This window comes from Triturus cristatus, chromosome 1_2 (assembly GCF_964204655.1).
Source record: "Triturus cristatus chromosome 1_2, aTriCri1.1, whole genome shotgun sequence".
Taxonomy (NCBI): Eukaryota; Metazoa; Chordata; class Amphibia; order Caudata; family Salamandridae; genus Triturus; species Triturus cristatus.
In genome coordinates this window covers 529,516,314-529,526,107 of record NC_140580.1, presented here as the reverse complement: position 1 = coordinate 529,526,107, position 9,794 = coordinate 529,516,314, and the positions used below count along the sequence as shown (strand labels likewise).

At 60.8% G+C, this 9,794-nt stretch overlaps 1 protein-coding gene across 2 annotated transcripts in view; it reads right to left on the bottom strand.

Annotated features, from left to right (window-relative positions):
* HPS1 (HPS1 biogenesis of lysosomal organelles complex 3 subunit 1) overlaps positions 1-9,794 on the bottom strand; it is a 365,168-nt gene that overhangs the window by 333,089 nt on the left and 22,285 nt on the right. The gene's annotated exons all lie outside the window — the stretch shown is intronic.

Sequence of the window (9,794 nt, the reverse complement as noted above, 5' to 3'; positions counted from 1 at the left end):
TGCTCGGCCCAGGAGCCTGCCCCCACCCACCCACTCGGGGGCGAGGGAGGGGGCTCCCGGAGCAACGGGGATAGCAGCCCCACAGCCGCTGGTCCCTCCCGGGGTAACTCAGGAGGGACCACATGAGTCTTCAAACCCCTGAGCCCGGCCACACGGGACCGGGTCGGTACCTGGCAACGAGGGAGGGTCACCCACCTGCACATCAGCAGTCCGTCGGCTGGCGATCAGCTCACCACCACCCTCGCCTGGGTCAGAGGCGCCAGAAGGGAAGAGCCAGGCGGCTCCCCATCCCGCAAGCCTCCCACCTAAAGGAGCCGGGGTCCCCTCGCAGGCCCTCTGCCCCTTCTCTTCCAGGCCGCCCTGCTGCACGAGAAGGGCCGCTCCTCAGTCACCCGGTCAGGTTGGGCCGGGTCTCGGGACACCTGGAGAGCCCAGCTGGTGCCAGGGCCTTTTCGAGGGAGGGGTGGTGCCAGCCAAGGGATGCACTGCCATTCGGTTCCCCCCCTCACCGCTGTGGGGGTGGTCGTGCCGGGTGAGCTTAGGTTCCGTCTCGAAGAGGGAAAGGGGATGGGGGCCATCCCCGGTCCCTCGCACGTCGGTCAGGCATTCCCCAGGGGGAAGGGGCCCGCTGAGTCCCGGTACTCACCCGTGCGCCCCATGCGGCCACGGACCGCTCCGCAGGCCGGGGTATGCCAGGCAGGGCCAGGTCCTGTGCCTACGGTGCGTGCTCGCAGGAGGTGGGCCAAGGGCTTCGGGCTGGCGCTGTCAGTCGCTCGGGCCGCTCTGCTGTTAATGATCCTTCCCCAGGTTCACCTACGGAAACCTTGTTACGACTTTTACTTCCTCTAGATACTCAAGTTTGATCGTCGAAAGAGTCCTGTATTGTTATTTTTCGTCACTACCTCCCCGAGTCGGGAGTGGATAATTTACGCGCCTGCTGCCTTCCTTGGATGTGGTAGCCGTTTCTCAGGCTACCTCTCCGGAATCAAACCCGGATTCCCAGTTACCCGTGGTCACCATGGTAGGCACAGAAAGTACCATCGAAAGTTGATAGGGCAGACATCCAAATGTATCGTCGCCGTCACGGGGACGTGAGATTGGCCCGAGGTTATCTAAAGCGGCCGGGCGAGCCCGGATAAGTCTTGGTCTGATAAATGCATGCATCCCGGGAGGTCAGTGCTCGTCGGCATGTATTAGCTCTAGAATTACCACAGTTATCCAAGTAACAGATGGAGCGATCATAACTGATTTAATGAGCCATTCGTAGTTTCACTGTACTGGCCGTGTGTACTTACACGTGCATGGCTTAATCTTTGAGACAAGCATATGCTACTGGCAGGATCAACCAGGTAGCCACACCTGCTGACGGTGTGGGGGCCGCGTGCCCATCTCCCCGACCGGCAACCTTCACACACCCCTCCCTCTCGGGAGCCTGCCAGGGGAAGGAGCCAACCCACTGGAGGGGTGTGGAGAGGTGCAGTCGCATGGCCACTGGCAGGCCAAGCCGTCTCCCCCAGGAGGGAGAGGCAGGCCGAGGCGCAGCCTGAGTGAGACACAGAGGTGCCGGAGCCTGGCGGCAGCGACACCCCTCGGATCAGTCATTCTGAGCTGCTGTGGAAATGTGCTGGGCAGAGAGGGGTGACGGCATGGCGCGTGGGGCCTTCGCCCTGCTGGGCAGCAGCATCCAAGGGCCTGGCACCACCCGACACGTCCCGCTCGGTTCAGACACCTGGGGGGCACGAGCTGCCGGGGCCACTTGGGCTTCACTCTGCTGGGTAGGGTCTCCCACCAGGCGGCAGGCCCTCGAGTCGGATGGTCCATGCGGGGTGGAAGCACTTTGCTCGAAAACAACAGCCGAGGCTGGCCAAGCAGTCCATCCCTAAACGGACCGAGAGTGCCCAATCGATCGGAGTATGGCTGGGGCATCCCCTGGCAGGCCACCCTGCACCAGGGGTATGCTGGCTTAGCGTCTCTGCCTGTTCAGGGACAAGGCAGACTCAGAGAAAAAGGACCATCGGGAAGGGGATGAGAGGCAGGAGCATAACCAGGCCCCTGGGGGCCCCAGCGGGCGGGCCCGGGTGCTGCCTTCCCCGTTTCAGCATCACCAGACCTCACGGAGGTCTAACTGAGAAAACTCGGAAAAAAAGGACCATCGGGAAGGGGCTGAGAGGCAGGTGCGTACCCGGGCCCCTGGGGGGCTCGGGTACTGCCTTCCCCAGTCTCGGGATCGCCGGACCTCACGGAGGTCTGACCCAGCAAACTCAGAGAAAAAGAACCATCGGGAAGGGGGCTGAGAGGCAGGTGTGCTTACCCGGGTCCCTGGGGGCCCCGCAACGGGCGGGCCCAGGTGCTGCCTTCCCCCGTCTCGGGATCCCCGGACCTCATGGAGGTCTGACCCAGCAAACTCGGAGAGAAAGGACAATCGGGAAGGGGCTGAGAGGCAGGTGCGTACCCGGGCCCCTGGGGGCCCCGGCAGGCGGGCCCAGGTTCTGCCTTCCCCTGTTTCAGAATCGCCGGACCTCACGGAGATCTGACCGACCCTCTCCCTAATAATTCGGAGGAAAATTACCCCCCTTGACAGAGGGCCCCCAAGGCGCGAATGTACCCGACCTCCTGGAGCTCTTGCTGGGATCAGGGAGGCAGATGGACCCTCATCGGGACTTCCAGGCAAGCCCGGCCATTTGGTCACCCCATTGGAAAGCCTTGTGCGCGACCAGATGGCGGAGGGGATAGGCGCGACCAGATGGCCGAAGGGATAGGCGCGGCCAGATGGCCGAGGGGAAAGGCGCGACCAGAAGGCCGGGATCGAAAGGGAAGCCATCTGGTCGCTGTGTGCCCCAACGAAAGAGTGAGCAGGTGCCGGGGCATGGGGGACTGGAGGCCCAGGGCCCAAGCTGGGCCCAAGCCATGGAGGCTGCATGGGGGACCCGATGGGCCCTCCGTCCTGGGACCCGCGGACACCTTGACAAGCAGGGGACGCCTGCACGGGACCACCAGACCCCTGTCCCGGGCCCTTGGCAGAGCGGCAGGCCAGGGTACGGGGCCCAGGGCCAGAGCCCCCGTCCCAGGGCCCGGTGGGGCCCCTGGACCCAGCCGGGGCTCCCAGGCCCGGAGGCACAGGGCCCGCCGGACCACGTCCCGGGCACCCTGCCATGCGGGAGGACCCAGGATGGAGCCTGGGGTGGGGAGGCCACCCTTCCCGGGGCACTCAGGGGCCTGGCCGGAGCTCCTGAACACAGCCAAGCAAGGGGAGGCTCACCGGCCACAACAGAACCCCGTCCCGGGTCTTTGGCAGTGCTACAGGCTGGGGGAGGGGGCCCAGGGCCGGAGACCCCATCCAGGGCACCCTGCCACGTGGCAGGACCGAGGACAGAGCCTGGGGTGGGGAGGCCGCCATCTCAGGGGCCCCTGACCCAGCCCAGTAGGGGAGGCCTGCCGGGTCTCATCCGGGGCAGCCTGCCACGCAGCAGGCCCCGGGACAGACCCAGGGCTGGGGCGGCATCCTGGCCTGTCCAGCTGCCGGCTGAGTACCGCTAGGCCGAGAGGGGTCCCAGAGTACCCTGTCCCTAGTAATCCGGAGGAAGGCTACCCCCCTTTCTGGTAACCCGCGCACTCCGATTGACAGAGGGGACCCTAGGGGCAAACGCGCCCGGCCTCCTGGAGCCCTGGCTGGGATCCGGGAGGCAAATGGACCCTCATCGGGACTTCGAGGCCAGCTCGGCCATCTGGTCGCCCCATTGGAAAGCATTGCGCGCGACCAGATGGCCGGCACCTGAAAGGACTCCCGTATGCCCGTCCCGAGCTGAGCCATAGCGGTAGGGCTCCCACCTGCCCACCCACGCAGGGCTCGGGGGGGCTCTGCTTCCCCGGGGGCTCAGGGACCCTGGCTGGGCCTCAGGCACGGGGAGGACCACCGGAGCTCTCAGGCCCGGGAGGACTGCCTGGGACCCGTGGAGCCCGTCCCGGGCACTTTGCCATGCCGCGGGACGCAGGAGGTAGCCCCGGACACCTAGGAGGATGTTGCCCGGGCATAGCCCATCTGGTGCACGGCAAAGAACCGCCAGCCCCGAAGGGGTGTTCCGGCACACCCTGCCCCTACTAATCCGGAGGAAGGCTACCACCCTTTCTTGCAACCTGTGCACTCCGAGTGACGGAGGGGACCCTAGGCGCAGACACGCCTGACCTCCTGGAGCCCTGGCTGGGATCCGGGAGGCAAATGAGCCCTCATCGGGACTTCCAGGCCGACCCGGCCATCTGGTCGCCCCATTGGAAAGCATTGCGCGCGACCAGATGGCCGAGGGGAAAGGAGCGACCAGATGGCTGGCACCGAAAAGGATTCCCGTCTGCCCACCCCTAGCCGAGCCATAGCGGTAGCGGTAGGGCTCCCGCCTGCCCACCCACGCAGGGCTCGGGGGGGCTCTGCTTCCCGGGGGGCTCGGGGACCCCGGCTGGGCATCAGGCATGGGGAGGACCACCGGAGCTCTCAGGCCCGGGCGCCCAGGGGAGGACTGCCCGGGACCCATGGAGCGCGTCCCGGGCACTTTGCCACGCCGTGGGCCGCAGGCCTGGGAGGATATTGCCCTGGCATAGCCCATCTGGTCCCCGGCAAAGAACCGCCAGCCCCAGGAGGGGCGTCCCAGCATACCCTGCCCCTTACTAATCCGGAGGAAGGCTACCCCCCTTTCTTGTAACCCGCGCGCACCGCGAGGCTCAGGGGACCATAGACGCGAACGTGCCCAACCTCTTGGAGCCATGGCTGGATCCGGGAGGCAAATGAGCCCTCATCTGGACTTCCAGGCCGGCCCGGCCATCTGGTCGCTCCATTGGAAAGCATTGCGCGCGACGAGATGGCTGAGGGGAGAGGTGCGACCAGATGGTCAGGACTGAAATGACACCAATCTGCCCGCCTGCCTTGAAGGGCTCTGGGGCTGCAGGGCATTGGGCCTACAGGGCTCGGGGGGCTGCAGGGCTCGGGGGGCTGCAGGGCTCGGGGGGCTGCTGGGCTCGGGGGCTGCAGGGCTCCGGGGGGCTGCAGGGCTCCGGGGGGCTGCAGGGCTCCGGGGCTCGGGGGGCTGCAGGGCTCGGGGGACTAGGTGACCCCATGCTGGGCCTCAGGCAGGAGCTCCCGGGGCCCGGACGCCCGGGCACTTGGCCTTGCCGCGGGCTGGAGGAGGGAGCACAGGGCGCCGGGGAGGTGTCGTCCGGGCTTAGCCCATCTGGTCCCCACCTGAGAACCTCCATCCCCAAGAGGGGTGTCCTGGCATACCCTGCCCCTAGTAATACAGAGGAAGGCTACCTCCCTTTCTGATGATTGCGCGCGACCAGATGGCCGTGGGGAGAGGTGCGACCAGATGGCCGGGACTGAAAGGACTCCCATCTGTCCAACCCCGAGCCTTCGCGCTAGGGTTCCCGCCTGCCCACGCAGGGCTCGGGGGCTGCAGGGCACGGTGCCTGCAGGGCTCGGGGGGCTGCAGGGCTGGGGGGGGCTGAAGGGCTCGGGGGGCTGCAGGGCTCGGGGGGGCTGTAGGGCTCGGGGGGGCTGTAGGGCTCGGGGGGGCTGTAGGGCTCGGGGGGGCTGCAGGACCCGGGGGGGGGCTGCAGGACTTCGGGGGGCTGCAGGGCTCAGGGGGGCTGCAGGGCTCGGGGGGGCTGCAGGCCTCGGGGGGGCTGCAGGCCTCGGGGGGGGGGGGGGGACTGCAGGGCTCGGGGACTGCAGGGCTCCGGGTCTCTGGGGCTCCGGGGCTCCGGGTCTCTGGGGCTCCGGTGCTGCGGGGCTGCAGGGCTGCAGGGCTGCAGGGCTCCGGGGCTGCAGGGCTCCGGGGGTGCAGGGCTCCGGGGGTGCAGGGCTCCGGGGGTGCAGGGCTCCGGGTCTCTGGGGCTCCGGGCCTGCAGGGCTCCGGGGCTGCAGGGCTGGAGGGCTCCGGGGCTGCAGGGCTGGAGGGCTCCGGGGCTTCAGGGCTCCGGGGCTGCAGGGCTCGGGGGGGGGGCTCGGAGACCCCACGCTGGGCCTCAGGCATGGGAGGCCCGCAGGAGCTCCCGGGGCCCGGACGCCCGGGGGACCTATGGATCCCGTCCCAGGCACTTTGCCTCGCAGCGGGCTGGAGGAGGTTGCACCGGACGCCTCGGGGAAGTGTCGTCCGGGCTTAGCCCATCTGGTCCCAGCCTGAGAACCGCCATCCCCAGGAGGGGCGTCCCGGCATACCCTGCCCCTAGTAATCCACAGGAAGGCTACCCCCTTTCTGGTAAACCGTGCGCACCGAGTGACGGAGGGGACCCTAGGCCCGGACACACCCGACCTCCTGGAGCCCTGACTGGGATCGGGGAGGCGAATGAGCCCCCATCGGGACTTCAAGGGCAGCCCGGCCATCTGGTCGCCCCATTGGAAAGCATTGCGTGCGACCAGATGGCCGAGGGAAATGTGCGACCAGATGGCCGGGACCGAAAGGACTCCCAGCTGCCCGCACCAAGCCATAGCGGTAGGGCTCCCGCCTGCCCTTGCAGGGCTCCAGGGCTCAGCACCACGGACCCTTGTCCCGGGCGGATGGACACTTGGCAGGCCGCAGGACGTGGGCTCCCAGGCCCTGACCGAAACTCAGGAGGTCCGGGGCCGGTCCCTGCTTCTCAACGCAGCCAGGCAGGGGAGATCGGGGAGCCTGCCCAAGCACGAGGGACCCCAGTCCTGGGCACACGGTCCCTCAGGTTGTGCACTCGTATTCCAATTTTTTTTTCAAAATTGTGCGCAGTTGCGCTAGGCAATGTCCGCCCAGCCCTAGTTATAATCTGTTGTAAAGCACTCCGATACCCTCGGGTCTGGCCAGCGCTATATAAAACTCCGTAAATAAATAAATAAATAGGGAGGTCCTGGGGTGGGGGGTTACCCATGACCCACGTCATTCACTATTGGGGATCACGGACAGGCTGGACGGGTCCAGAAATGACAAGATATTCTATAATACAGCTATGATTGTAGCCAAGTGTGACATAGCAGTGGCATGCAAATGTCCTGACCCGCCTGACCTTGGGAGGTAGCGAAGGGGGTGGACTGGTGCGCGACCCAGGAGAAAGCCCTTTACATGGCAAAAGGATGTCCCAAAAAATACCGAAGGGTGTGGGGGAAGTGGTTGGGTACTGTGGAGGGGTTGGATTGAATCGCTTCCTTACTTTGTTTGTGTATATCTTATGGGGTATGAAACCATGGGATGTTATGCTCACAAGAATGTAATTGATCTATCTGTCTTTCGTGCTTTTGCTGATTTGTGCTATAGGTTCGAAAAACAATAAACTGATGATTATCAAAAAAAGATGTAACATTTTATAGAAGTCAATATTTGGTAGGTCAAATTTTATTTTTAGCGTGGAAAAGGGGGGGGAGCCCAGACTGTGTATGGTACTTATTCCCTTACGGGCCCAGGTAGACCAGCATAGCATTTTCCCATCAAGTTTAATCTGACGGTTAAACTAGAGGGAGGTAAGGGTCAAACCCCATAATCGATGTTGTATGAGGCTTTCAAGCAGAAGGAGTGAGGACGTAGTGTCCAATATAATTTGCTTGGATTGTTCCAATGGGAATTTTGACAAGTTGTGAATAGTGAGAATGCAGTAACAGGTAAAAGTGCGGTGAGGCCAGTATCAATGTTGAGCTATGCAGTTGGGATTGGGTTCACATGGTCTAAGCCACCAAGAGCCTGGGGAAAATTAGGAAAGCCTGGGATTTTCATGGAGATTCTCCCTTTTTTAGGTCTCGCCTGGCGAAAGCAGCGCATGCCTTTTGCGATCAATTCTCCCGAGGGCTTACATGCACGCGTCTGCATGGACAAAGATGGCTGCTCTAGCCATTTGTCCAAAGCAAATAGCATGTGGGTGCCTGTCGGGACTGTGGACAGTCTGACGCCATTTTGTTTGCATTTTGTGTCATGGTAAATAAGCTGCTGCTTCGCATATGCAGCTTGCCGGAGGGCGCATTCTCGCGTGCACATGTTGAATCGATTACACATGCAAATGCAAGCGCATGTGTACAGCAAAACCGTATGTCGCCATTTTCGGTCCTTGCCAGGTAGCTCGTAATTTTGTTTCTGTTCCTATTCGGTTTTGATCTGCCCTTGTTTTATTTGTTACGATTTGCATGTTTTTTGTAGAGCCGAGAGCAGCAAACCCATATGTCACCATATCCGGTCCTTGCCAGGAAGCTCGTAATTTTGTTTATATTCGGTTTATGTCGCCATTTCCGGTCCTTGCCAGGTAGCTCGTAATTTTCTTTCTGTTTCTATTCGGTTTTGATCTGCCATTGTTCTTTCAAGCTAGGCTCCCATACCGTACTTCTCTGGGATGCGTGTAGTAGTTAAGCTGTGTGCGGTTGGTTAATGTGACAGTAATGCGAGTTTCATCCAGAACAGGTGTCTGTGGTGTATTGTGTGCGTGGGTGGCTGTGTTGCTGTTGTACCTCTGGTTTTGTGGTCGTTTTCTGCTGCTTGTTTTTGTAGTCGGGTATCTCTAGCCAGGTGTGTCGTCACGGTGCAGTGAGTTGCCTGTGTGAAAACATGGGAGCTGGGGGAAATGTCAAGAGAATGTTCTTAATGTACATGTTTCAGGTCTGAGAGCAAAACGGAAGGCGGTCCAGCCAATCGGATTTGTGAAATCCCAAACTCCCCTTTTGGCAGAGAGACCGGGGGGGGGGGGGGGGGGGCGAGGCCATCACTTGGCAATCTGCCACTTCATCAGTCCATCTGAAGCTTCGCAGCTGGAAGTGACATTTTAAACACACCTTAGTATGTGGATGCCTTTGACATACTGCCCGTTTATGGCAGCTTTGTAAATGTTTTCTGTCCCTAAGAATCGGTAAATAGGAGGGGAGATTGGCTGATCCCCCCCCCGCTTACACCCGGGTAGCCTTCCTCCCCCGGGTACATTGGTGCAACGAGGCCTACAGGACAGACCGATCTCTGCCTCTCTACAGGCTGAGAACGGATCTAATTAACCCTCTCCCAGTCGATGCCTGGCATGGGTGAGGGCAGAACAAGGCTGCAGCGCGCCAAAATCTTAAACACAAGGGAGATTACCTAAACAGACCAACTAAGGGTTTGAGTCTGGCTGGGGTCACTCTACAGATCTTACCTCCACACCACGTGCTTTCTGCTTGCATCAAAGATTCAAAGCACACGCTGCTGGCATAGCCAATAGGTCTCGCCTTTGGGACCTTATACGTGTTTAGTTATCAAGCACAATATCCTTGGTGCAACAACATCAAGTGTTGCATGGCTAAACACTTATAAGGTCCCAAAGGCGACACCTATTGGCTATGCCAATGCTTGTTCTTTTTCCAAATAAATTCGGAAATTACAGTATACACTGATTTGAAGAAGGTGGTGGATAGGGACATTGGGAGCATGCCAGAAATTAAATGAATCAAGGTTTGAAGAGTATTTAATGGCTGTTGGCTGCCATTTAATCCAAGATCGCCAATGACAGTAGCTATTCAGTGTACATTTAACAGGAATACCTCTGTTTTATCTTTATTTAGGGAATAGCCGCCACTTGCAAGTATCTGTCTATTTCGGTCATAATAATTTGAATGGCCTGGGGAGCATTCGCAGTGAACAAGAAGACATCTTCATCATAGGCGGCAACTACATGCCTACTTGCGTTGAAGTGAATACCTGTAATCGCTAGGTTATCTCGGAATACAAAGATTATTGGCTCAATTACTAGGAGAAAGAGTATTTGGATAATTAGTTAGCACTTTACCTGGTTTGTTTTTGTTACAGAGCCTACCAGCATTGGCTACACCAATTCATTTT